This window comes from Zootoca vivipara, chromosome 5 (genome assembly GCF_965207765.1).
Source record: "Zootoca vivipara chromosome 5, rZooViv2.hap1.1, whole genome shotgun sequence".
Taxonomy (NCBI): domain Eukaryota; kingdom Metazoa; phylum Chordata; class Lepidosauria; order Squamata; family Lacertidae; genus Zootoca; species Zootoca vivipara.
The window spans coordinates 59,549,470-59,573,654 of NC_142588.1; the positions used below are offsets into that span (position 1 = coordinate 59,549,470).

Consider the following 24,185-nt stretch of genomic DNA (forward strand, 5'->3'; position numbering starts at 1 on the left):
AACAGCCAGCTTCATTTACTCACTGTAAGGCTGCAATCCAAGGTGAATAATGCCCACCTACTCTTAGCTGTGGAGAGCGTGCATTGCTGGATTTAGGTAGGATCCACTCCAAGGATTAGGGTATCCTAGTAAAGGGGTCAAAGGGGGAGTACCTCTGTCTGAAGACCCAGGCAGGGTGGATGGGCAGTAGACCCCCCCACCTACCCAACAGCATTCTGGAAGGACTGTCCGGAATTTATGTGCATCATAGAGTGGTCCTTTACCCAGGACTGACCCTGATGAAATCATCAGTCAGCAAATCGGGTTGGCTAATTCAGGATGCACCCAATGCCTAAACCAATACCTTCTGATATCTGTAAGCAATGGAGTTGTGGCCTATTTGATCCCAAGTGGCTTGACCCATCTTTATTACTTCTTCCCATGGTTCAACCCCGACGTTTGCGAGCTCACTGTGCCTGGGCCCGCAAATGACCTCTAGCGAGAACAGAGGTTCTCAGCTTATTTCTCTTTCATCTGGAAAGAAACAGTTGTGTAACCAATAGCAAAGGAAATGCAATAAGTAAATAAATAAGTCTTGTTATGTATTGTGGGTGGAGAGTTCAAAGTTCCACAGAGAAACATAGTAAGCTGTGAATGACTTCAAAGAGGCTAAGTAGCTGAAGAACATATTATAATTCCTTTTCCTTGTGAACCAAAGACTTTATATCAGCATAACTACCTTCTTTGGGCAGAGCAGGAAAAAAGGGAGGGAGAGAGAAAAGAAACGACCAGGACTATTTGAGAAGGACGCTGGCTAGGCAAGTGAGGATTTCCATTAAATACCACCAGTTGACTTCAGAATATGAAAGTCCTTTTCTATTGTACAGGGGGCTAGTTCTCTTGAACTGGTCTTCTTGTGGTTGCAAGCCTAGCAGAAAAGCTGCTCTTATGTTCTGTAAGTAAAAAACTAAAAAACAGAGGTTGGCTACTGTGACGATGTGTCCCACTCTCCGTTACTATCAATGCGACACAGGAATTCAAAGGGGAAAACACCCACCCTCTTCTCCTGCCGCCTCAAAAATAAACCCCTTTTACTTTTGGGTTTCTCAGTAAGGAGAGCCTTCCAGCTTACGTGGCCTGGTACCTTAAGAAACTCTAGGCTGTCCGATGGAATAACCTCTTGCCTACAGTAAAGGGTCTCCCTCAGTTTGATTCCCCACTGTAAAAGTTTGCCCTTTTCACTCTGGCAACTACTTGGCGCCTCAGGTTACCCTACTAAGCCTCCTCCGTTTAACTCCAGGACACAAACTGCCACCTCCCTGCCTGAGGTGAGTTTTGCCCTCTCTTGAGCCACCACGGCTGTGAGTCCTGGTACCCCGCTGGAATAATAGAGACGAACCTTTTTGGCAAAACAGAGATGAAGTTTTATTGTCTTAAAAGCATAAGTTTTTCTTTAACATGTCATGTATTTATCTGCCTTGTTTCAGCTGTACAAAAAAAACTCAGTCAAACATTTAACTTCAAGTTTTCCTAAATCTTATCTAAATTCACAGTCTCCTGACCTCTCCACTTTCTTCATATAACACCACACCACACCACATCACACCACACCCTCCTCCCTCTCCCTCCTAACTGACCAAACCAACACTCCCTCCTTTTGAACCGGGCACAGTCCCGCCCCCATCAGAATTCTATGTCAGTCAGACTGGAGGTGGATTAACTCTATGCCAGCCAGGTAGGAATAAACATTTCAAAACTGCGTCAATCTGCCACAGCCACCAAATGGGAGTCTGAGTCAGAGTGCCAGTGGTGGTTGTGACATGCTTTCAGATGCCCCACTGGGACTTGAGCTACTGGAAGTCCATGACAGCTTAATTTGATAATAGAGCCCCATCAGAGAGTAACAGGTGTGTATTAGAGGCCAGAAGGATGGCATCTCTAATTACTATGCTGTGGAGATTTGCTCAGTGGCAGGTAACAGCAGAGGGCCAGCCTTTTCTCCCCTACCACTGGTTTTTTTGAAGCGTTCGCTGAAGTGTCATTGGTAATTGGATGCTGAGCAGGTACCATTTCTTCACTGTTGCCTAGAGACTCGCCTCACCCCTCTTTTACATGCCCCACTACCATTGGTGTCACTGAACTGAATACCACCAGTTGGTCACATGCTGTATGTACTCTAGCATAGTTATACAATGGCTTTGCTGAGGCAATTCTGATCCTTTACACTTGGGCCATCTAGGTACTAAATTTATGCCAGAAGATGGAGATGCACTTCTACCCTAAAGATATCACAAGAGATTCCTGGGATGTTCTCAGTGGCTGCTCCCAGACTTTGGAACTCCCTTCCTAGAGAAGCTAGACTGGCTCCCCCATTGTCCTGTCCTATTCCAACATGCCTTCATGAACTGGCTGTTCTTTTAAGGAAATGGCTTTTATAGTACTGTGCTGTTTTTATTGTTTTTGTCACCTTGCATTTTAATAGGTTTGTTTTTTTCTGTTGGGTTTTTTTCATTTATAAGATTTAATTAATTTTTATAATTTTTATAATAATAAAAAATCTAATCCAAATGGAAACAATAGCGAAGAAGAAAAAAGTCCTCTTTCACAGGTAAATCTTAACTTGACCAACACAGAGAAAGGTGACCCCTCGAGCTCTTACCTGGGAGCTTCCCTTTCTTCTCTCACACAGGGCCCTTAATCAACTATCCATCACCTTCATATGCATGTTAATCCTTCCTTAACCCTGAGTAAAGGTAAAGGGACCCCTGACCATTAGGTCCAGACGCAGACGACTCTGGGGTTACGGCACTCATCTCGCTTTATTGGCCGAGGGAGCCGGCGTACAGCTTCCAGGTCATGTGGCCAGCATGACTAAGCCGCTTCTGGCGAACCAGAGCAGCACACGGAAATGCCGTTTACCTTCCCGTTGTAGCGGTACCTATTTATCTACTTGCACTTTGACGTGCTTTTGAACTGCTAGGTTGGCAGGAGCTGGGACCGAGCAACGGGAGTTCACCCCGTCACGGGAATTCGAACCGCTGACCTTCTGATCAGCAAGCCCTAGGCTCTGTGGTTTAACCCACAGCGCCACCTGCGCCCCTAAGTAGAGGGACCTAACCCTGAGTAGAGGACCACAAATAATGCAAATGAATGGAACAAAGCAAAAACAAAAGAAGAAAAAGATAAGAAAAGAGAACAAAGAGATAATAATGTTAAAGGAAATAATAATAGAACAAAAAGGTAATGAAAGATAAGAAAGGAGTAAGCAATAGTTTTAACACTATTTGAGTTTAATTAATTTTTAATTGTTATCTTTTCTATGTTTTCAGCTTCTTTATTTTATCTGTGTTGTTTTCATTTGTTGTAAGCCACCTGGACTCCCTGTCTGGAGAAAAGGTGGGATAATAATAATATCTTGGAAAGTAAAAGGACCCATGCCCAATTCAAGGAGGGACAAAGAGGATCTCATGCACTGGGTGGCAGGTTAGGGGTACAACAACGCAGAGTGGGAGAGAGTGAAGAAAGGTTGGCGTGCCACAGCACACACTTGCCAACTCCTCCTCTCTCTGTGCTGCCCACCCTCCATCCACCGACATAAATGAGAAAAGACACACACCCCTATCAGAATGGCCACAAAAGTGCTGCTTTTTCAAAGCATAGATGGAATAGTAGAATCATAGAGTTGGAAGGGACCATGAGGGGCATCACAAGATTTGGGGGGCAGTGGGGAGGTCCCGGTACTGCATACCATTGAGTACTGCCAGAAAAAAAGCACTGGCATCATGGTAGCTGAAGCTCAGGGAAGACTGAGCAGCTACAAGGTTGTGATCCCAAGCACATCTGTTTAGAAGTAAGTCATTGCAGTTGTAGACACTGAAATCTATGGAACCTGCTTCCAAATAAACTGGGGTCCCAGTGGTTTGTGCCTAACATTTTATAAAAAGGAAAAGAATCAGAGCTGTGTCTCTATTGTTGTTGTTGTTTAGTCATTTAGTCGTGTCCGACTCTTCGTGACCCCATGGACCATAGCACGCCAAGCACTCCTGTCTTCCACTGCCTCCCGCAGTTTGGTCAAAGGAAATAATATTATATCAGGACAATGACAATGACTCTGCTTTTGCCTCTTATAGGATTACCAGACTTCAGAATACCAGAAAAGGGTGCTTTCTAAGGACCAATCTGTCTTTTATTATTGCATCAATTGAGTTCAATAATGTCCTCAGAGCAAAGCAGAGGGTCACTGAAGTTAAAGCTAACCTGATTCCATAATCAATGTGTACTTTTCCTGAGAATTAAATTTTCCTGAGCCAATGGAGGGTTGTTCACCAAATAACAGCAAAATCCAGTGCAAAGAGTGAGCACCATGAAGTACTGCAGAACAAATTTGGACTTCTCTGATTTCAACACTTGGATGTGTTTTCTCCGCTCCATGCAGTTTAGAGAAAATATTGTTTAGTCTTTCAATGGTGGCCACTTAGCAGACTAGTCTTATTTACATTGCAAATCATATATGGAACAGAAATAGCAAAAGACACACAGCTAGCTGACGTCTTCCTTCCAGGACTGATTCTATTTAAAGTCAAAGACAATGAACATTTTTTCCCTCCGTTGCCAAATCTCCCTCTTTAGAAACCATACTCAAATGGGGTTAGGAACTTAACTCCCTGAAACTTTCTCAGTGCCCCCATTAATTTTCCAGCTTGCATTGTATAGTGCAGCTTGAAGCAATTTGAATTCTTGCAAAACCACTTATGCAGAAGTGATTGTGGAATACACACACTCTACCTTGTGCAACTGCCAATTGTTGGCCAGTTATGTCTTAACCAGGCACCCCCAAACTGCGGCCCTCCAGATGTTTTAGCCTACAACTCCCATGATCCCTAGCTAACAGGACCAGTGGTCAGGGATAATGGGAATTGTAGTCCAAAACATCTGGAGGGCCGAAGTTTGGGGATGCCTGGTCTTAACTATCCAGGAATCACTGCTTGCACAATATTTTGTGTTATTTGGGTTGGCCTCATAAAGGTATTGCCCAAATACAGCCAACACAGCTCCATTTGCCTTTAATATTGTTATGAGTTTGGGGTGTTAAGCTGGGTGCGAGACCTCTCTAATCCCTGGATTCAGCAAGTGTCAGAATTGAACCAAGCCTTCTAATTCTTGGAATAGATAGACTAGCCTCCTGGGGATGTGCTGGCCTGGGTGATGAGCCATAAAGGAGGCTAAAGGGGCTTGGTGCAAGTCAGCAAATGGGTAGGCCCCCTTCCTTCAACAGAAAAAGCCAGAGTTGAGAGCAGAGAGTTGCGGTGATGTGACCTAGAAGTAAAGCAGCAAGGCACAGAGAGAGTCAGAGCAATGTTTGAGAGCAATGTTTGATTTCTGTTTGAATCCAAGGCTGTGCCTATAGGAGAAACAAGACCCTTTTGGGGTGTTGATGCTGTGAACCCCTCCATTGTAGGTTGAGGTTGTATATATGTATAAATAAACCATATATCATAAAGACACCAGTCTCTGCTGTGCCTCGACCCAACCGTGAGACCCTTGGAATCTTGCACCGCTCAGAAACTGGGGTGGCATGAAACATATAACCTCTAGGATCCTCACATGCAGCAGCGGAGGAAGCCTCTCAGGTACCTGGGGTGGAGTGTCCAGGGCTGGAACAAACCACCCATAGGGGCGGGGTGAACTGCCCTTAGGGGTGCGGCGCAGTGCCCATAGGGGTGGGGCACGTGGCACCCATAGGGACGGGGCGCGCAGCGGGGCCTCAGCTGCCCTACAGCTGGCGGGGAGGCAGCGGGCAGACAGCGCGGAGCCTGTGGGCGCCGAGACATGTGGCTCATGTGTGCTGCAGGCCCCGCGGTGATGGGTGCTGCCCGCCATTTTGTCACCCCCCCTTCAGGGTGGCACCCGGGGCGGACCGCACCCCCCGCATCCCCCTTCCTACGCCCCTGCTCACATGTCCCTGGGATTTTGGATGTGAGATCTGTCTCTTCTGGATTTCTGAGAAAGAGTAACACTATCCCACTACCATGTGAAAACTGCAGGGAAGGAAGTGACCTACAAAGGCAAATTGGATCCCACCATCTTAGAGAGGAGCAGGGCTTACTTCAGGGTTTGAAACAACTGCATAGAACTTGAAATCACTGAAGACCACAGTGGCGGCAGCGGGGGAAGGCATATTTGATTGTCTTCTCAAATCGAATTTGAAAAGTTGGGGAAATCTGATCTGCAAGATGACTCAAAACATGCACATTTTATTTGGAACTGAATCTATTGACATAGGTCAGAGCTTTATTGGAGAAAGCAGAGGACTCTGAAAACAGAGACAGCAGCATGTGGAGATGATGGGTTTAGATGGGGGAAACTAAATGGAAGCACCCCCATTAAGTGAATAAAAATGAGGCCAAAAGTTCTTTAGAGATGGCCCTGTTTGTTTTCAAGGAAATGTATCACAATATCACTGATAAAGCCAACTACGTTATAGGGCTGGGACCCCCTTCAGAAGCTGTACGGCTTGTAGAGCATATAATTCCATACTGTATTCTGGGCATTAGCACAAGGGGCCCACGTTACTAGAAGCTGATACCATCTCCTGCATCAAAGCTGCAGCAATAGCCACTACTGTTCTGGCAGATGCACAGCCTGAAAATTCTGATTATATCTATAAACTTTCCAAGGCAGCAGGAGAGTACGGTAAGCTCTGTGATCACTGCAGCTCCCATTCTGTTCTGCCACTGATCCCTAAATGTGCACCATCCAGCACAAACTAACCTGGCTGAAGTTCACTGAAATTAACAGGTTTATGGAAATACATTTTGTGTTCTGCAAAATAAGATTACGACAATAACTGATGGTTGTCTAACAGCAGTATTTAAAATGTTAGCATTCATTGTTGTTTCAGCAACACATTCCATTTTTGTCCATAACTGAACGATCTGAGCAAAGTATAAGATACGTATAGTTAAAGAAAAGACACTCTGCTTTTCTAGCACTTAAGATAAGCCGTAATGCTAAGTCAATTAAGTGGAAATTTAAGACAAAGCGGAATACAGTATTCCTTGTTTCTTCTGAGGCAACAGCAAAACTCCTTAAAATCTAATTTATTCTAGTATTCCATGTCACAAGACTGTACAACACACTGAACACAAGTTTGGAGAAAGAAATTGTAATACATTTCTCAAAGTTAAATTAAAGCAAACTTGGTAAATGCATGTTGGTTCAATATTTGAATAAACCTGAAGAATCTGTAATTTGAAGCAATTATTTGAAGCACAACTCGAACTGGGAAAGTTATGTTAGTAGAAGAGCAAATGTGATAATATTTAACCACTGTGTTGCTGGAATTGCAAGTTATATAATGTAATAGCAATGCAGAGCTGGGGAACATTTTACAGTCACAGAATCATACAGTTGGGAGGGACTTCAAAGATACTCTATTCCAGCCCCTTATTGATACAAGAAATCCACTACTACAGCATTTCTGATAAGTGGTCATTCCCAGGGAATAACTGATGGGTGGAGGGGATGCTTAATTTCCCCTCCGACCAATGATTCTCCCTTGAAAATTGCCCACCCAAGGTGTCTTAACCAATTTCTCTCCAGATAGGGGAATGAGATGGAGGGGGGCATTTGCAGAGGAGAATTGCTGGGTGTGGAAACATTAAGAACATCACTAGCATCTATTGATCTCCTCTACCAAAGTCCCCTGCCTCCACCTGCTTGTGTCACATCAGGAAATGCAAGATTATGAATGTGCATTTGTAGACATAACATGGCTCTGTCCTGAGTCCCTGACAAATCAAGAACAAATAGAACATATACTTTATAGTGTATGGTATCACCAAACATTCATCATGCTGGTTAACTGGTTTTAGAAAAGGCTTTTGACAGTGTGGGAAGGGTCCTTACAGTTTAAATACCAGCAAACTAAGGTACCATATATATGACATGAATAAAGCATGATTTACATTCCAAGCTTAACCATGTTTATTCAAAACTGCTTGAGAGATTCAATGGCATTTACTTTTTAAGTGAATATGCTTGGGCTTTTCAGCCTAACATTGCTCAAGAATCATTATACTGTAGTTAAAAGAAATATTCTTATGCAGCAGTATTTACAGATAAAACCCTCAAAATCCTTAAGATTAATAAAGAACAATCCCGCCATGCTAAAGTTTTTGTGCTTTCTGTAATAACAACATAATTCCCACATTACTTCATACTACATCTGTTAAACATGACTAATTGTCTTAATAATTTATCTACTACCTATCAGTGGTCACATACTGAGGTTCGTAGTTCTGAACTGACAAGCCTTTTCAAACTAAACAGCTCTTTAAAACTTTCTCCTTTTGTGGTTTTCTATCATTTTAGATTTTAGTAAAACTGCATTTTACTATTTCCTTTTCACATGGGGAGGGTAGTCAAAAATTGGTTCATCAATACTGTTGTCTCTCCACCCCATAGGAAAACCACTTGAGCTGTACACTCCGGTGCAGGAGAGAGGGGAAGCATGCAACTGTGGGGTAAGGATTTGTAGCAATTCACAGGCGCTTTCCTAATATTGCTCTTTTAGAGCTGTAAAGCAAGAAAAAGTATCCAAAGCAACCAAAACAATGCAACCGAATGGGAGTTGTGCTGGTGACAATCATTCATGTCAGGTTCAAATGACAACCCCTTGCACTGAAAGAATGTGTGAGAGGGGTCAGAGCCATATAGACTACTCTCCCTGCCACATTTGGTGACCCATAAACCTTCCATGCATTTGGAGCATATCAGAAGGGGTTCTGAGCATGTAATGGTGTATGCACATAGAGCTTCTCAATGCAAGGAGGAACCTTGATTGGTATATGTATATACCTTCTGACATGCTCCAACAGTGTGGGGGCACAGCTGCCAGGCAAATCATCAGAAAAAAGAGCTAGTCCCTGTGGCCATGTGACTATAATGCACTTTTCAATGCATGTGGGAAGGTTTTGCCCAAACACACATCACTAACCAATAAGTGCCTCTTGGCAGCTGCTTGGCTACCTTCCATAGGCCAATCAAATATACAATGGCCAGTGTTCACTGTGGGTTTTTTTATATATTAAAAAAATTGCAACACTTTAAGGTTTCAGTGCTCGGGAAATGTAATATTCCCACATCAGAAATTACACTGATCAGGAGGGGGATCTGGGCTGCTTGTAATAAATAAATAAGGTAGTAGTCATGATTAATAAGCCCCAGTGTTTAGAGGCAGAATTCCTTAGATTACTAGATGCTATAATAACAGGGCATCACCTTCATGTCCTGCCTTTGAGTTTCCAGAAGAATCTACCTAGCTACAGCTGGAAGCAGAATGGTGGACTAGATTGACATTTTGCCTCATACAGCAAGATAGTTCTTCTTCATGTTGCCACATACCTATTGCACATTTAGAAAAGGGTGTCATCATTTAAGATCCCTGGTGCTCAGAAAATAAACAGTGAGTTTTTACTCTTTTGCATAAACTTGGATATAAACAAACAATATAGTATGTCATAATTTAAACCACTGTTTGCAACTGGGGGAAAGAGAGAAGATCAGTAGCCAAGTTATGTGATTTAGGGCACTCTATGCCCCTTCAGCTACTCTTCACAAATGAATGCTGGCCAAAAACAACAACAACAACTATATAGTAATATCTCAAATGAATAAAAGGTAAAGGTACCCCTGACCATTAGGTCCAGTTGCCTACAACTCTGGGGTTGCACGCTCATCTCGCTCTATAGGCTGAGGGAGCCGGCATTTGTGGCCAGCATGACTAAGCCACTTCTGGCAAACCAGAGCAGCGCACAGAAACACCATTTACCTTTCTGCCAGAGCGGTATCTATTTATCTACTTGCACTTTGATGTGCTTTTGAACTGCTAGGCTAGCAGGAGCAGGGATTGAGCAATGGGAGCTCACCCTATCACAGGGATTCGAACTGCCGACCTTCTGATCGGCAAGCCCGCATCCCTTCTATCTCAAATGAATATTAAGGGCCAAATTGTTAAACGAGTCTTTGCATCCCCTGTGCAGATTTTTCCTGTTTGTGTTTTTAAAAATCCCTGAACATTAAATGCTACAAAACCTTTTAACGTCAAGTCTTGTTTGGCCCAGAGTCAGAGTTTTAGAACAGACAGCATCCATCTATTCCGGTAGTGGGGGGTTTCTGGCAGAATTACCAGAGAGTCTTGTCCACAACAGTGATGAAATTTCACAAGCGGAGGAGGAAATATGTTCTCCCTAGGACATTGTTTGATTATGCTCATCCATCATGCAGAGCTGACGGTGAAGACCAATTCAGATATACATGCACACCTTGTCACTGTTTCATAGCTAGACAGATATACCTTCATATTAAGCTCATATCAGGACACCTTCAGAGGCCCTATTTGTTCACCTTTCCACTACTCAATCCTGTCTTGCAGAGTTGTCTCCTTTTATGACATAAACAACATGTTTGGAATAAAAAGCCAGCATATTCACCCGCTGCACAGCTTGTTCTGCCCTGTGAGTTCATATCTGCTGAAGCAACTCGCACCACCAGCAGCAAACATGCTTTGTACTAGGGAAAGGGCACAGAGGGCTGCAGCAGCGCTCAAGAGAGAGAGTACATATTGGATGATGAGCCTTCAAGTGATTGATGCTGAGCCAAGGTCTATCATGGGGGGGGGGGCAGTGAGGGAGGCTGTCAAGCAAGTCAACCCAATATCTCTGCCCCCTTTGCTGCACTTCTTGGAGTACCCGTTGATTCCAACTGATACAATAGTGACTGAAAAAATAGCAAGGGAGTGTGGGAGTGTTTCTTTATATGCCCTGATCCTATGATCTGGGATTTAGTTATTGGAAGGATCAGGATCTGGCTCGAGGGTCCCAACTCGTAGCACTAGACTAGAAGTTAGGAAGCTCCATCAAAGCTAGCACAGAGCTTAACCACACTTCCTCCTATCCCATGGCTTTCTAGGCGTGGCACAAGCAGAAGTGTGGACGAACGCACCCACAAATGGTTGTTGTGATGACAAAAGGAGGTGAGGTATATATGCCACCCTGAGCTTCTTGAAGAAAGGGCACACTACAAATGCAATAAGTACATATGTAGCTAACTTATCTTGAATTAGGCCCTTGGTCCAGTCGAGCTCACTAGTGTCTACTCTTATATAGTGGTTTCTCCAGGGTTTCAGACAGAAGCCTTTCTCAGCCCTGCCTAGGGATGCCAGAGATTAAACCTGGGACTTTCTGCATGCAAAGCATGAACTTTACTATGCTATGGCCATTCCATGATTGATTGATTCATTCATTCATTCATTCATTTTCAAATTTTATTAATTTATTTCAGAAGGTTTAAACCCCACCCTTCTGTTGCAATCCCAATACTCAGGATAACAAGAATGAGTTGGCCATGCCAGCAGTTGCTAATGTTGTCATAGGAAAATAGCCCATAAAGCACTTGAGTATGGCAGAGGCTTTAGCCCAGGGATAGAGAATCTGTGGTCCATGCAGGTGTTGTTGGAAACCAACTCCCAGCAGTCAAGCCAGCAATAATATCCGGAGGGCTGCATGTTTCCCATCCCTGCCATGCGTGATCTGCATGATTTGCACGCAGAAGATGCCAAATCCAAACCTCTTGTTTTCAGACGGATTAGGGAGTAGGGTGCGGAATAACCCCAGATTGCTAACTGCCAGTCAGAATAGTACACAATACAGGGCTAGGCGGACCATCTCAGCGTAAGGCAGCTTATGGTTCTGGCAACAGGAGTGGTGAGGCAGGCAAACAAGCAGCCTTGCAACACAACATACCGGCAGCATTTTATCCTCCTGAAAGCCATGTATGCCGGTGCAACTGCAAACCTACCTTTCACAAAATCAAATGATTGGGGGAGAGGGAGGATTTGGAGTTGGATGCAGGCAAGTCTGGAAGAGTGCTCTGCCTGAGACCCCAGGTACTCACTCCTAATAGTCAGAGCAAACAAGTCTAGGAGGCAAATGGAGGAAACATTTGCATCTCCATATGCAAATGTATATAATATGTTCAAGAAAGCCAAACACCTCGTAGATATCAGCTTCTGAAAATTGTGTGTTGCAAAAGGTGCTTTGCATGATGCAAAACTCGACAGTAGAAAAAAATTGGTCGTAAAAAAGGCACTGATTATGAAGTCACCCATTATGATTATGAAGTCACTGATTATGAAGTCACTGATTATGAAGGGACCCAGGTGGCGCTGTGGTTAAACCACTGAGCCTAGGGCTTGCTGATCAGAAGGTCGGCGGTTCTAATCCCTGTGAAGGGGTGAGCTCCCGTTGCTTGGTCCCAGCTCCTGCCAACCTAGCAGTTCGAAAGCACGTCAAAATGCAAGTAGATAAATAGGAACCGCTACAGCGGGAAGGTAAATGGCGTTTCCATGTGCTGCTCTGGTTTGCCAGAAGCGGCTTTGTCATGCTGGCCACATGACCTGGAAGCTATACGCTGGCTCCCTCGGCCAATAATGCGAGATGAGCGCGCAACCCCAGAGTCGGTCACGACTGGACCTAATGGTCAGGGGTCCCTTTACCTTATGAAGTCACATCCATTCCCTCCCCACAAATTGTCAAGCCTGGATTTGAAGCTGCTTAAAGAATGCCACACTGAATATCAATTTGCCAACTCTATATCTATGGCACTTCTGTTACGGGGTGGAGGGGAGCCAGTGCAGTTCTGTATATTGTTGTTTGTGGCTGTATGCATTTATAGATGTATTCATTGCTTTATAACGAATCATTTACATTTCATTATTTAAATACATTCTTATCCATTTAAATTACGTTTTACCACTAAAAATGTTACAAAGGCACATGGCGCCCCCAATGTGCAACAAGTTGTCTTTTATGCCATAAGCCACCCCAGACACTGTTTGGGTAAAAACTCATAAACTCCCAGTCCTTTTCTCATTACTCCTTTTAGATGTCTATAAAGAGGGCTGTTCTTATACCCATTTTACAGATGGGAACTGAGGCTCAGAGAGCTATTCACCCATGTAAAGCCTGCAATATTGCTTTCAAAAGTGGCGAACTGGTGATGGTTTTCGTTTTTCTTTTGCAAGCTGAGAGAAAAACACGAGACGCATTCCAAGCCGTAAGTCATTCCAAGTGTTATATATAAAAGACGTTCAGGTTTCATGATTATGTCCAGGCCCCTTCAGACGTTACAAAAATTATTAAAGCAGATGGCACTTTGACACGGGAACTACCATGTGAGATTGACATGCACATCACTGCATGTGGTACCCTTGTGTGCATTGCTGCCCTGTGATGCTCCGGGAAACAACAACAATTGGGGTCGTGGCTTTCTAGCCTTTATATAGCGAGAGTAAATGCTCCGCACAACAAGCCCCAAAGAAAAGAAAACCAAAACCAACTACTACTACCACCAAACACCCCTACATTTCTTATCCGCATCGTGTGATCTAGTCATGGGTTGAGCACCACTTCACTTCCTCTGCGCCTCTGCGCCGTCCATCCGCCAGGGATGCTGTGATACATGAAGCGGCCTTGAGCGCCCTTGTCCCTGCGCCACCCTCACTCTCAGGAACTCCGGGGAATGGGAAGCATCTTCCCCATTGCCCAGTGCCCTTGCCAAGTGAGTGTGGGCTTCTGAGTGCAGCTGAGCCCAGAGACTCAGCTGCTGCGGCTGCTGCCTGCCTGGCATGTGCCTGCTCCTCTGGGACGGGAAGGCAAGGCATCAGGAGCCCTGGGGCAAGTCAAGCAAATCAGCAGGCAAACTCCTCTTACCTGGGCGCCTCCTGCCCGCCTGTGGACCCATCTAGTGGCCTTGGGACCTGGCGATGCCCAGGCAGCCCCCGCGCGGCTCCTCTCTGGTGCCAAGGCCCGCCGCTGCCCGCGGGGCCCTTCCCCGCCAGTGCAGACATGCTGAGCTAATTTTATCGGTCCCCTTCCCCCATCGCCGGGGGAGCCTCCGTCCCTCCTCCTCCTCCTCCTCCTCCAACCCCCCACCTCCTTTCCTCTCGTCCGCCGCAGCCAGGCAGCAGCAGCAGCGCTAGAAAATAGCACATCGCCCACTCATCCCCAGGCTCCTTCTTCAAGGAAAATATTTATATTATTATGCCACAGAGAGGGTTTCCATGGCACTGATGACTTTCACACTGTTGCCGTGACAACCACTTGAGGCCATCTTGGACGGGCTGAGAATACCCACTTCCTAGACAAATAAGGCGAGCAGCCGCCGAGGGGAGGGGAGGCCAGGGGGTGGGGGGAGGTAGGGGGAGAGGATCGCCCCTCTCCCCCTCTGTCCTCCCCTTCTGTCTTCTTCTTCTTCTTCACCTCCTCCTCCTAGCCTGCTGCTCTCCCCCTAGCGGGAGCCCGACGGGACTCCCCGTCGACGAGCGTTTCTCGCACAGGAACCGCCAGCGCTTGGCGTCAACTTTCCGGCGCAAACGTCTCGAAATGAATAAGACTCCCTCTTCTGAAGGGCAGCCCCTTCAGCTTCTTCGTGCCTGCGAGGCATGGGTGATGGTGGTGCAGGAATGTGGGGGGCAGCGGGAGGAAACAGAGCCACAAGGCTGCCCCCCTCCCCCAAAAATATTGCGCTTGATGCAGAGGAAGTAAATTTGCGACATTCGCTCACTTAGGGTACCATAGCTCATGAATCTGGCTTATGGAGTCCAAGTGTGAAGAGCTTCGGGTTTTTATTTTTTTAAAAAAATTAAGGGCTCAGGACAGCTCTGTGGCACATTGGTTGTGTAGATCCAGATGCATATCGAAGGTCTGGAAGACCTATTTCTGAAAGTAGCGTTACCCAAAGAATGTTCAGCTGCATTCCCATATGGGTTGCATCAGCTGAGAGCGCCTTTAGTAACCTGAAACTGATAAAGCACGGATGGGGAGGACCACTGATACACGGGAGAAGTAAAGTGTGCAGCGGATAGTGGGCGGAGCCAGAGCCTAAAGTGGGCGGAACCTTCCCATCTCTCTCCTTCCCCCGCACCCTTTCTCACTTTCTCTTGTGGTCACCTGGACATGCTACTTCCCCCCAAAGCTGGACTCTTGTCCTTGATCTTGTTATATGCAGTTCGAAGTGAGGGACAAAAAAACCAACACCTTGGCAAATCTCGATTCTATGATGGTCTGTAATTTCCTGAGTTTGTCAAATATTCCTTTAGCATTCCAGTAGAGTAGATGAAGGGGAAATTCATTCATAATCGCGAGTGTCAATTCACAGGATAGGGAAGTCATTTCTCTGTCTACTGAGTTTTTATGTTTTTTAAGGACTGGACCATTAAGTGCTACATACAAAGCTATGTCATATGTTATGGTACTGCAATAAAACTGCTAGCGCATTTGCAAAGCTAAGCCAAGTTCAGTATGGTTTCAAGTTGGATGGAACCATATATTGAGTTATATTGGGTCCCTTCCAACTCTATGATTCTGTGATATTTCATGTACTTAAATATGCTACTGATGGGGGGGCAGGAGGAGGCCCTCAAAACAACTGTTTGTTTGTTTGTTTCAATTATATCCCACATTTTTTTCCAAAAAGCTCAAGGTGCTGCGCAAGGTGGTTCTCCCACTGCTCATTTCATCACCACAATAAATTCTACTCAGAGTAGACCCATTGAAATTAAGTTATTCATCCCCATTAATGTTAATGGGTCTACTCTGTTTAAAACTAATGTTGGATACAACCATGTGTTTTACTTTGGCCCCAGGTTACTTCTCTGGGGGCTTGTTGACACTGTGTACCTTTGCTTTGAAAGGGGTGCTAGAGTTTTATCCTCCACCACTATCACTCCCCCTTTTTTTCTTTCTCTACATGTAGTCAAGGTATTTAGTGATCAGCTTAAATACAAGCAGGCAGTGCACGGTGAACAACATTTCAAGGACAACAGGTTCCTGCCCTCCATCACTTGTGTAAGAGCTGCTGCAGTCTTGCTACAGCTGCCTCCAGTTTTCCCGCTTGCCGTGAAGGACTGGAACTTTGAGTTTTATGCAGCTCTTAACAAGGATTGAAAAGCGATTGGGGTACAAGGGTGGATTGAGGGTGGTGGTGGGCTCTAGATATGAAAGTGATGAGGGTTGTCCATGTGAGCGGCGATGCCCTGGATGTGTAGTTTAAGCATTGAATCCCAGATTTTCTTTATGGTATCAGCAGAGGAAACTATGGATCTCAGGGATCTTGCATTTAAAGATCATGAAAACCTGAAATTTTTACTTTGTGTCCTTGCCACACCCATATGTGTTGTCTTTGTTTTCATTTTTAGCTGGAGCAAATTGTACATTTAAAGCATCCCCCACACAAAGAATCCTAGGGGCTATCGTTTGTTAAAGGTGGTGAGAATTGGAGCTCTGTTGGGGGTAAACTAGAGTGCCCAGGATTAGGGGGGGTGAGAGAGACATGCTTGAAATGTATTTGTGAATTGTGCTGAAATGATGAATTGGTAGAGGATACATGTAAAAATATTGAGAAACCAGAAAGGCCTGTGCCCTCAGCTCATGCTTTTGACAAGAGCCAGGATGTGCTGGTGGATTTATTATATTATTGTCCAGTCTGCTTGGGTGCCCTTCCTGATAATGCCACTCAGGGCTCAGTAAGTCTCTCCATCTCCTCTGTTCTCCCCTGCCATGTTGTCTCTCTCCTTTCACCACCGTGGGAAATCAAACAGTGCATTTGGCCATTCATGAATGAAAGAGAAATAAAAAACAAACACATCATATTTATAAATGGAGACAGACCGGGCTGGGGGGACTTCCTGTCTGAAGTGACAGGCAATCTGTGGGAATGAACAGTGTTTTCTTTACTACTATATTAATAATTATTTACATAGCTCTGTTAAGCCTGCAAAGGTCTTTATTGTTGCTCATTCATGTCTACCAGAACCCTCTGAGATAAAATCATTACTATGTTCATTAGGCAAGAACCAAGAGCCCCCAAAGAGCATAGCTATAATTTTGAAGACAGATCTTCCAGGCTCATGGCTAACACCCTATTTCCTAGATAACATATTCAGTGCTTGAAACATGAACTTCTGCCTATCCACTAGGAGACAGATCCACCCCAAACATTTAAAGCATATTCAACACACATTTAAATAATGTGGTTTTCTCAAAAGAATCCTGGGAATTGTAGTTTCCAATAATAATAATAGAAGACAGGAGTGCCTGGCGTGCTCTGGTCCATGGGGTCACAAAGACTCGGACATGAGTAAATGACTAAACAACAACAAGGCTATCATTGTACAAAATTGTTTACTTACAAAACTTTTCAAAGGTTGGGTTCATGTGCTTTTCCATAAAGCAGTCAGAAAAATTACACAGGCAGTAAAACACTGCTTAGTTACAAGAGGTAAAAGTTTCTAAACTATTGGTAGAGAAAAATGCCTGTTTCAAACTTTGTTCTGGTCTGAAACAAAAGAGGCTAGTTAGAGCCATATGCAAGAACAACAATCTCAGAGCTTCTTACACACTGAAATCCTGATTGAGAGATACAGTTAACAAATGTCTTAATGCACTGATTAAATTCAAACACGCTAGAGTTCTATGAGGCTGGAATCCTACAGCCTGGAGGCTGACCACAAGCAAGACAACATGCCACTGGGTGAAATAGCCATGATGATCATTCCTGCATAAATGTACCAAGAGCAATTTTGGAAATAAGTCCTCAGAGAAAGTCTCACTTGTTGTATCCTGTTTTTGTGTGTGTTTTAAGGAAGTAAGGGAAACAGCAGTCCACCAGTCCAGAAGGCAGTACCTGTGTTTCTTTAAGATTCTGAGATGCACCACAATGATGGGTTGTGGTTAACAGCTCAAAGAAAGTGACAACTCAGTATGCAGCAGCTGGGGTGGGGGAGGGGAGAAGGCAAAGCCCAAGTTAGGGATCAGAAATGAAACTTCCAATATAATAACGTCCTTATAGAAACATACAGAGAGCAGCCACATTTAGAAATATTGAGTTCTGCTCACCTCCGTGTCTAAAAGGCTATAGAAGAGCTGGAAATGGTGCAGAGAGGAGCAGCCAAAATGATAAGGGAATTGGAGCACATTCCCAATGAGGAAAGTTTAAGCAGGCATCCCCAAACTGCGGCCCTCCAGATGTTTTGGCCTACAACTCCCATGATCCCTAGCTAACAGGACCAGTGGTCGGGGAAGATGGGAATTGTAGTCTAAAACATCTGGAGGGCTGGAGTTTGGGGGTGCCTGGTTTAAAGCATCTGGGGCCTTTTGCTGTGTGTGTGTGTGGGGGGAAGCAACTCTTAATTATGTTCTTTTGCCTGTCTCTAGAATCAGTACAGCAGCTGGCAAAATCAATGTAATAGTCTGGAGTGCCTGTTCAGGGCTGGGCCTACCCTAGGCAGAGTGAAACAGCTCCTCAGGCAGCTGATTTTGGGTGTCATGAACAAGTAGCAAATTGTAGGTTATTTAACTTATAGTCATCGATCTTTTTTTGCTGCCGGGCACATTAAGAAGCATTTGTGCTTCAAGTGCCAAAATAACTTGATTTGCCTTGGGTAATGTGCACCAAAACTTGGAGGAGAGGAATCATTTGCTGTTCTGCCTCCTGCAGCAATAAGTCTTGAGCCTGCCTTGCCAGCTCCTTCCATACCCAAGGAAGGAAGGTAGCAGAAATGTAGCTGGATAAAAGCTCCTTCAGTGAGGAGCTTGCTGGGGAAAGCAGATCAGATATTATGAGCTCCCTAGAAAAGGACCCACTGCAGTGGGTCTGGAGAGCTTCTCCTTCAAAGTGGGAAAATAGGCTGCAAACTAGGCATGGGATACCTTTGGCTCATGGGGCATCTCTGAGGCCATTTTATGCAAGCCATATCCATCTGACGTCATGGCCATAACCACCTCACACTATCTCATGCCATATAGGTAAATGTGTGGCTGCTGGAATAATTGGAAGGGACCGCAAGGATCATTTAGTCCAACTGATTCTCTTCCTCAGCTTCCAGCCCCTCCCTCTATTCCTCCAGAATTTCTTTATCACACAGTAGCAAACCCACAGGGAACCCTATCTTCTGCTTCATTGGGGAGAGCCGCACAACCTCTCCAGATTTTCCAACTCTTCCTCTCCCTGCATCGCAGTGTAAATGAGCCTTCTTCAGCTTCATGGGGAAAGAGGAAGGATAGAGCTTGCAATTGCCATTCACTTTTTCATTGTTCTCTCTGGTTGAAGGCCAGACATGCTGGGAGGCTGGAAGCCTCAATGGCGCCCCTCTGGAGACTTCACCTGGGGCAGAAACCCTGACTAGACACTCCCCACCCCCAGCTATGTCTCTGCTTGTCATTCTGTAACTTCACATCCGCTGGCTTAATACCAAGTAGGAGATAAATAAACAAAGGCAGAAGGAGATAAATAAACAAAGGCAGAGCTCTCAGACAGGCAACTGATGATGGCCTGTTTTTAGCTGATGAAAACCACATCCATCCTTGTCCAGGTCCTAGTCCTATCCTTGGAGCTTCTTCCACAGCCGGCTTAATTTGATACTCTCATCTAGAAAATCTGTATGATGGAAGATCATCACTAAACAATATCGTGGCAGAAATGAACACACCTCTGTTCCTGATCCATTTGAAGAACATCATGTCTTAATGACTGCAGAATCCATCAGAAGATGCAGATGCCAGAGGAGGACCATCTATCACAGTGAATATTATAAAGCAGCTAGAATCTTGTGGCTTAGAAGAGTATCTGGGAAATGAGGAGTTTCTTGGAATGTAACAGTGACTCACTGAAAGGATTTACCAGCAAGTAGATCCAGGTTGTTAGACATTAACAGAGCCTCATAATATTGGGCAGTTTGCATACTGGAAATGCATGGTGGCTATTGCTTTCATTGTAACTGTTATCCCTACTCCTTCTCTTCCATTTCCTTCCAGCCAAATCATCCCCTGTGGCTGAGGAGCACTAATGTTTTCTGTTGCACCTGTCAATGACAAGGCTTAATTACTCTGAATAACTGTTGTAAGGGTAGGGCAGTCTCCTGTTCCAGCACCAACTCTGCAGGGTAGGCTAGTAAGCCTGGAAACTCATCATAGTCCACCCTCTTTCTTTCTTTCTTTCTTTCTTTCTTTCTTTCTTTCTTTCTTTCTTTCTTTCTTTCTTTCTTTCTTCTCTTTCTTTCTTTCTTTCCTTTCTCTCTCTCTCTCTCTCTCTCTCTCTCTCTCTCTCTCTCTCTCTCTCTCTCTCTGCTACAACCATTCACCAATGCGTCCAAGGCATTGTGCCCTCCAAGGCATTGTGTAGACCCAGTCGCCTAAGCCATAAGGGAGGTTAACTAGCCTTTGAGTGTGTTCAGAAACCCAGTAAAGCCCAGTAATCCAATTAAGCAGTTTATTCAAAGGGTAAAATGGAAGACGAGAGGAGAAGTAGCCAGTATGCTGCTTGTGACACAAGAATACTGGTCTAAATAATCCTACACTTAATCCAAACTAACACTGCAAGTTTATGCTGAATGGTCACCTCTGACTCTAACAAACTTCAAGAATACCAGTATGTTGTAGGTTGCGGGAATGAAGAAGGGCAAATGACACTGTTTGCAACAACAACAACAACAACAACAACAACAACAACAACAACAACAAAAAATTCCTTCCAGCAGCACCTTAGAGACCAACTAAGTTTGTCATTGGTATGAGCTTTTGTGTGCATGCACACTTCTTCAGATACAACAGTCCACTTTGAAATGTTTTGGGGGCCTGATTGACAGCTGCTGATACTCCACCAATCACAAGCCAGTCATATTCACCAGGTAGAGGGTTGACAGCTTTTGCAAGTTGGGAAATGGCTATCAGGGCTGCCATATGTCCAGATTGTCCCGGATATTACTGGGATTTCAAAGGTGGAATTTCTGAAAAGCGGTGCTTTGTCCTCGATCTTAGGCAAGTAAATCGGAAAAAGCTCAACAACTTTTGGGTGTCCTGGTTTTTACTTTTTGAAAAATGGCAACCCTAATGACTATCTCAGTGTTGGTTATCATTGAAGTCCCCACACTCCACCTGTTGCTGTGTATTTGGGAACACTGCAGCAAGGATATGCCTGACTCACTCAGGCAGAATGGAGGGCGAGTGATTAGAGCTTTTCTCCACAACTGGTTTGCTAATCAGTGAAGAACACCCCTCCTCATTCTTTTCCACCCATAGTGTTTATCATCCCCATAACAGTCATCTTTTTCAAACAAAGGCAATAATTATCCACAAATTTACAATTGTTCCTTGTCAGTTACGCCATTCTTTGTTTCACCTTGGTCTCACCATGTCAGCTGCATGCTGCAAAATCTCTTATTGTTTGTTTGGATGTTTCTGAAAACCTGATGCGAGACATTTTGACCATATTTGTATAATTCCACCAATGTTTTTCTAGTCTTTCTTCAAAGAGCATGAGCAAAAAAAGAAAGAAAGAAAGAAAGAAAGAAAGAAAGAAAGAAAGAAAGAAAGAAAGAAAGAAATGCTTTACTGCCCAGGATGCAGACTGTGAAAATAAAAGTTCTCCAAGTGCAGGTCCCTGGTTGATGACAAAGGACCAGCCTCTATGTGCCCTTCAATTCTGGTTCTAAAAAATGCAAATAGCATCAGGGTGGAGGGCTGGAAATTATTGGGATTACAGTATGAGGGGGGGGGACTTAACCCTTTCCTCCTCTGCTAGATTCCTAAGGAATATCCCTCCTCTGAAGTTGGTATTTGCTATGCAGGGAAATGTCCCATTAACACCTAAGGTCATTGGTCATAGCACAGCATCTAATGTATAACATAGCTCCACCAATGAAACACAATTCACATATATCAAGATGCACAGCATGGGTGGGTGTCATGATGACTATAGAACCATGAGCACGTAAGGGGCAGCTTGGTGTCAGGGAAATTTTGTTGAAAGGGCACTTTGCAAAATGCAGGTATGGGGAAATTGTGGCCTTCCAGATGTTGAACTACAATGCTCTGAATCTCTGACCCCTGGCTATGCTGGTGGGGACTGATAGAAGCTGGAGTACCACAGCCACAGGTCCCCCATACTTGGCAAAAAGAAGCACAAGCAGCCAAGGAGAACAATGAAGAGCAAATTATTGACATTTGTGTATCCTTAAGTGTCTTGCTATACTCCAATCACAAGCGCACATAGGAACTCGTTCCACCCCAGCAGCTGTAATGGAGGCTAACAAGGACTGCGGATGCCAGGGGATGTACCAGTGAGAGTGAGACCATACTTTACAGCAAACTTCCTGAATATCCACAGCCACAGGGCTTAGGATTGTAGTCATTCTCAGGAAAACTCAATCTCTCAGTGGCCACTGGGTCTGGGGATAGTGTACTGATGTGCTGCGTAGCAGCAAATAACCATAACAGCCCAGAAGGATGTCAAGCATCGTTGGACTGGTCATGTTGTGCGGATGCCTGATGATTGTCTTCCAAAGCAACTACTCTATTCCGAACTTAAAAATGGAAAGCGTAATGCTGGTGGTCAACAAAAGAGGTTTAAAGGTTGTCTCAAGGCAAATCTAAAAAAATGTAGTATAAACACTGACAACTAGGAAACACTGACCTGCGAGTGCTCCAGTTGGAGAACAGCCTTTACCAAAGGTGTCATGGACTTTGAAGAAACTCGATCTCAGGACGCAAGGGAGAAACGTGCTAAGAGGAAGGCATGCTTGGTAAATCCACACCATGATTGACTCCTGCCTGGAAACCAATGTCCCCACTGTGGAAGGACGTGTGGATCCAGAATTGGCCTCCACAGTCACGGACACATTATTAAAACTGTGTTTATGGAAGACAATCTTACTCGGCTACGAGTGATCACCAAAGAAAGAAGAAGTGTTGTCACTACTCCCACAAACACCAGGAAAGGCCTTAAGCAGAAGAGTAGGTGGGCACTGGGGGGAACTCATGAGGAGAGTACTTGAGGATTGGTGTGGGAGGATGAAAGCTGGGAATTTTCTTCAGTGCAGACTTTAACCCAAAGTGGGAAAGAATTTCAGGTTGTTAAAAGCTCAGCTCTTGTTTGAATTTCATCAGCATCTCTTGTGAAAAAAATTCAGTGTATCTCTTGCCTTAAGCACTTATCCCCTCCTGAGTCCTCATGGAACTCAATTTTTCGCAAATGAATTTTGTCCATTGCTTTTATCCTGACAACATTATGTTTATTTTCCTTCCATGCCTGTTATTAAGCCCTCCTGTTTCGCAGGGCACTTCCAGATTTTCAGTATTTTCAATCAGCTATCAGCAAATCCAATTTGTGCTATTAAAGTTGATTTGGAGGACTTGTGTAACAAATCTGCTTCTTCAAATGATTGAAATTTTGATATAACATTGTCTAAACTCCTCACAAGCAAATCAATATGAATTTCCTAACATCTCTGCGAACTAATTAAGATGAATGCTCAGTATTCCAGGTCACCTGGAAATGCCCACAGTTCTTAAAAAAACCAAACGTAAACAACAAAAATAAACTTTAATAAACCATTGCAAATTCTGTACTGACTGAAATCTTATGCCTTTCCAAAATTTCCCAGGGTGTGTGTGTGGTTAAATAGCTTTTGGAAGACAGTCTTCAAAACAAGTTAGCTAACATGTTCTTTTCAGGCTTTTATGTATACTTCAAGATGATGGCACCATCGTGTGGTCATTTTTATTTTATTTTTTTACTGTTAATGGACAAATTATCTCTGTGTTACGGTACAATTACTATTTTAACCTCATATATCAAAGTAGATATTATCCCAACAGACACCTCTTCTTGTGATCCAGATGTAAATATGGAAGGGGGCACCATGGTGTAGCTGCAATGGCTCTCCCCAACACATTTTGCCGTATGTGAAAACTGGGGTTTGCTTCTCAGTTTATTGTTGCTCTGACCCCCCCCCCAAAAAAAACCCATAGGAATTTCTGTCACTCCACACACACAAGGTGGCACCCAACATTTAAATTCCCCTACAATGCTTCTAGTGCTTTGGTTGCCTTATTCCAACATAATGCTTATATCTAGGTCCCGGAGGATTGAAATGGCAGGCACCACCAGCAATAGTTGCTGCTAGACTGACCTCCCCGCCTGCTGCTGAGCCTACCACTCTCAAAGATCAGGGAAAGATGGGGAGCTGAAGAAAGGAGGAGAAGGGGCTCCACCAAGCCACGACAAAAGGAAAGGTAAAAGGTAAAGGACCCCTGGATGGTTAAGTCCAGTCAAAGGTGACTATGAGGTGCGGCACTCATCTTGCTTCA

At 44.4% G+C, this 24,185-nt stretch overlaps 1 protein-coding gene across 1 annotated transcript in view; it reads right to left on the reverse strand.

The window, feature by feature from the left end:
* Positions 1–13,995, reverse strand: part of DGKG (diacylglycerol kinase gamma) — a 180,592-nt gene extending 166,597 nt beyond the window's left edge. The window contains exon 1 of the mRNA XM_088670731.1: positions 13,752–13,995. The gene's annotated coding sequence lies outside the window, so the exon portion shown is untranslated. The remainder of the gene's footprint in view (positions 1–13,751) is intronic.
* Between the last annotated feature and the right edge of the window lie 10,190 nt (positions 13,996–24,185).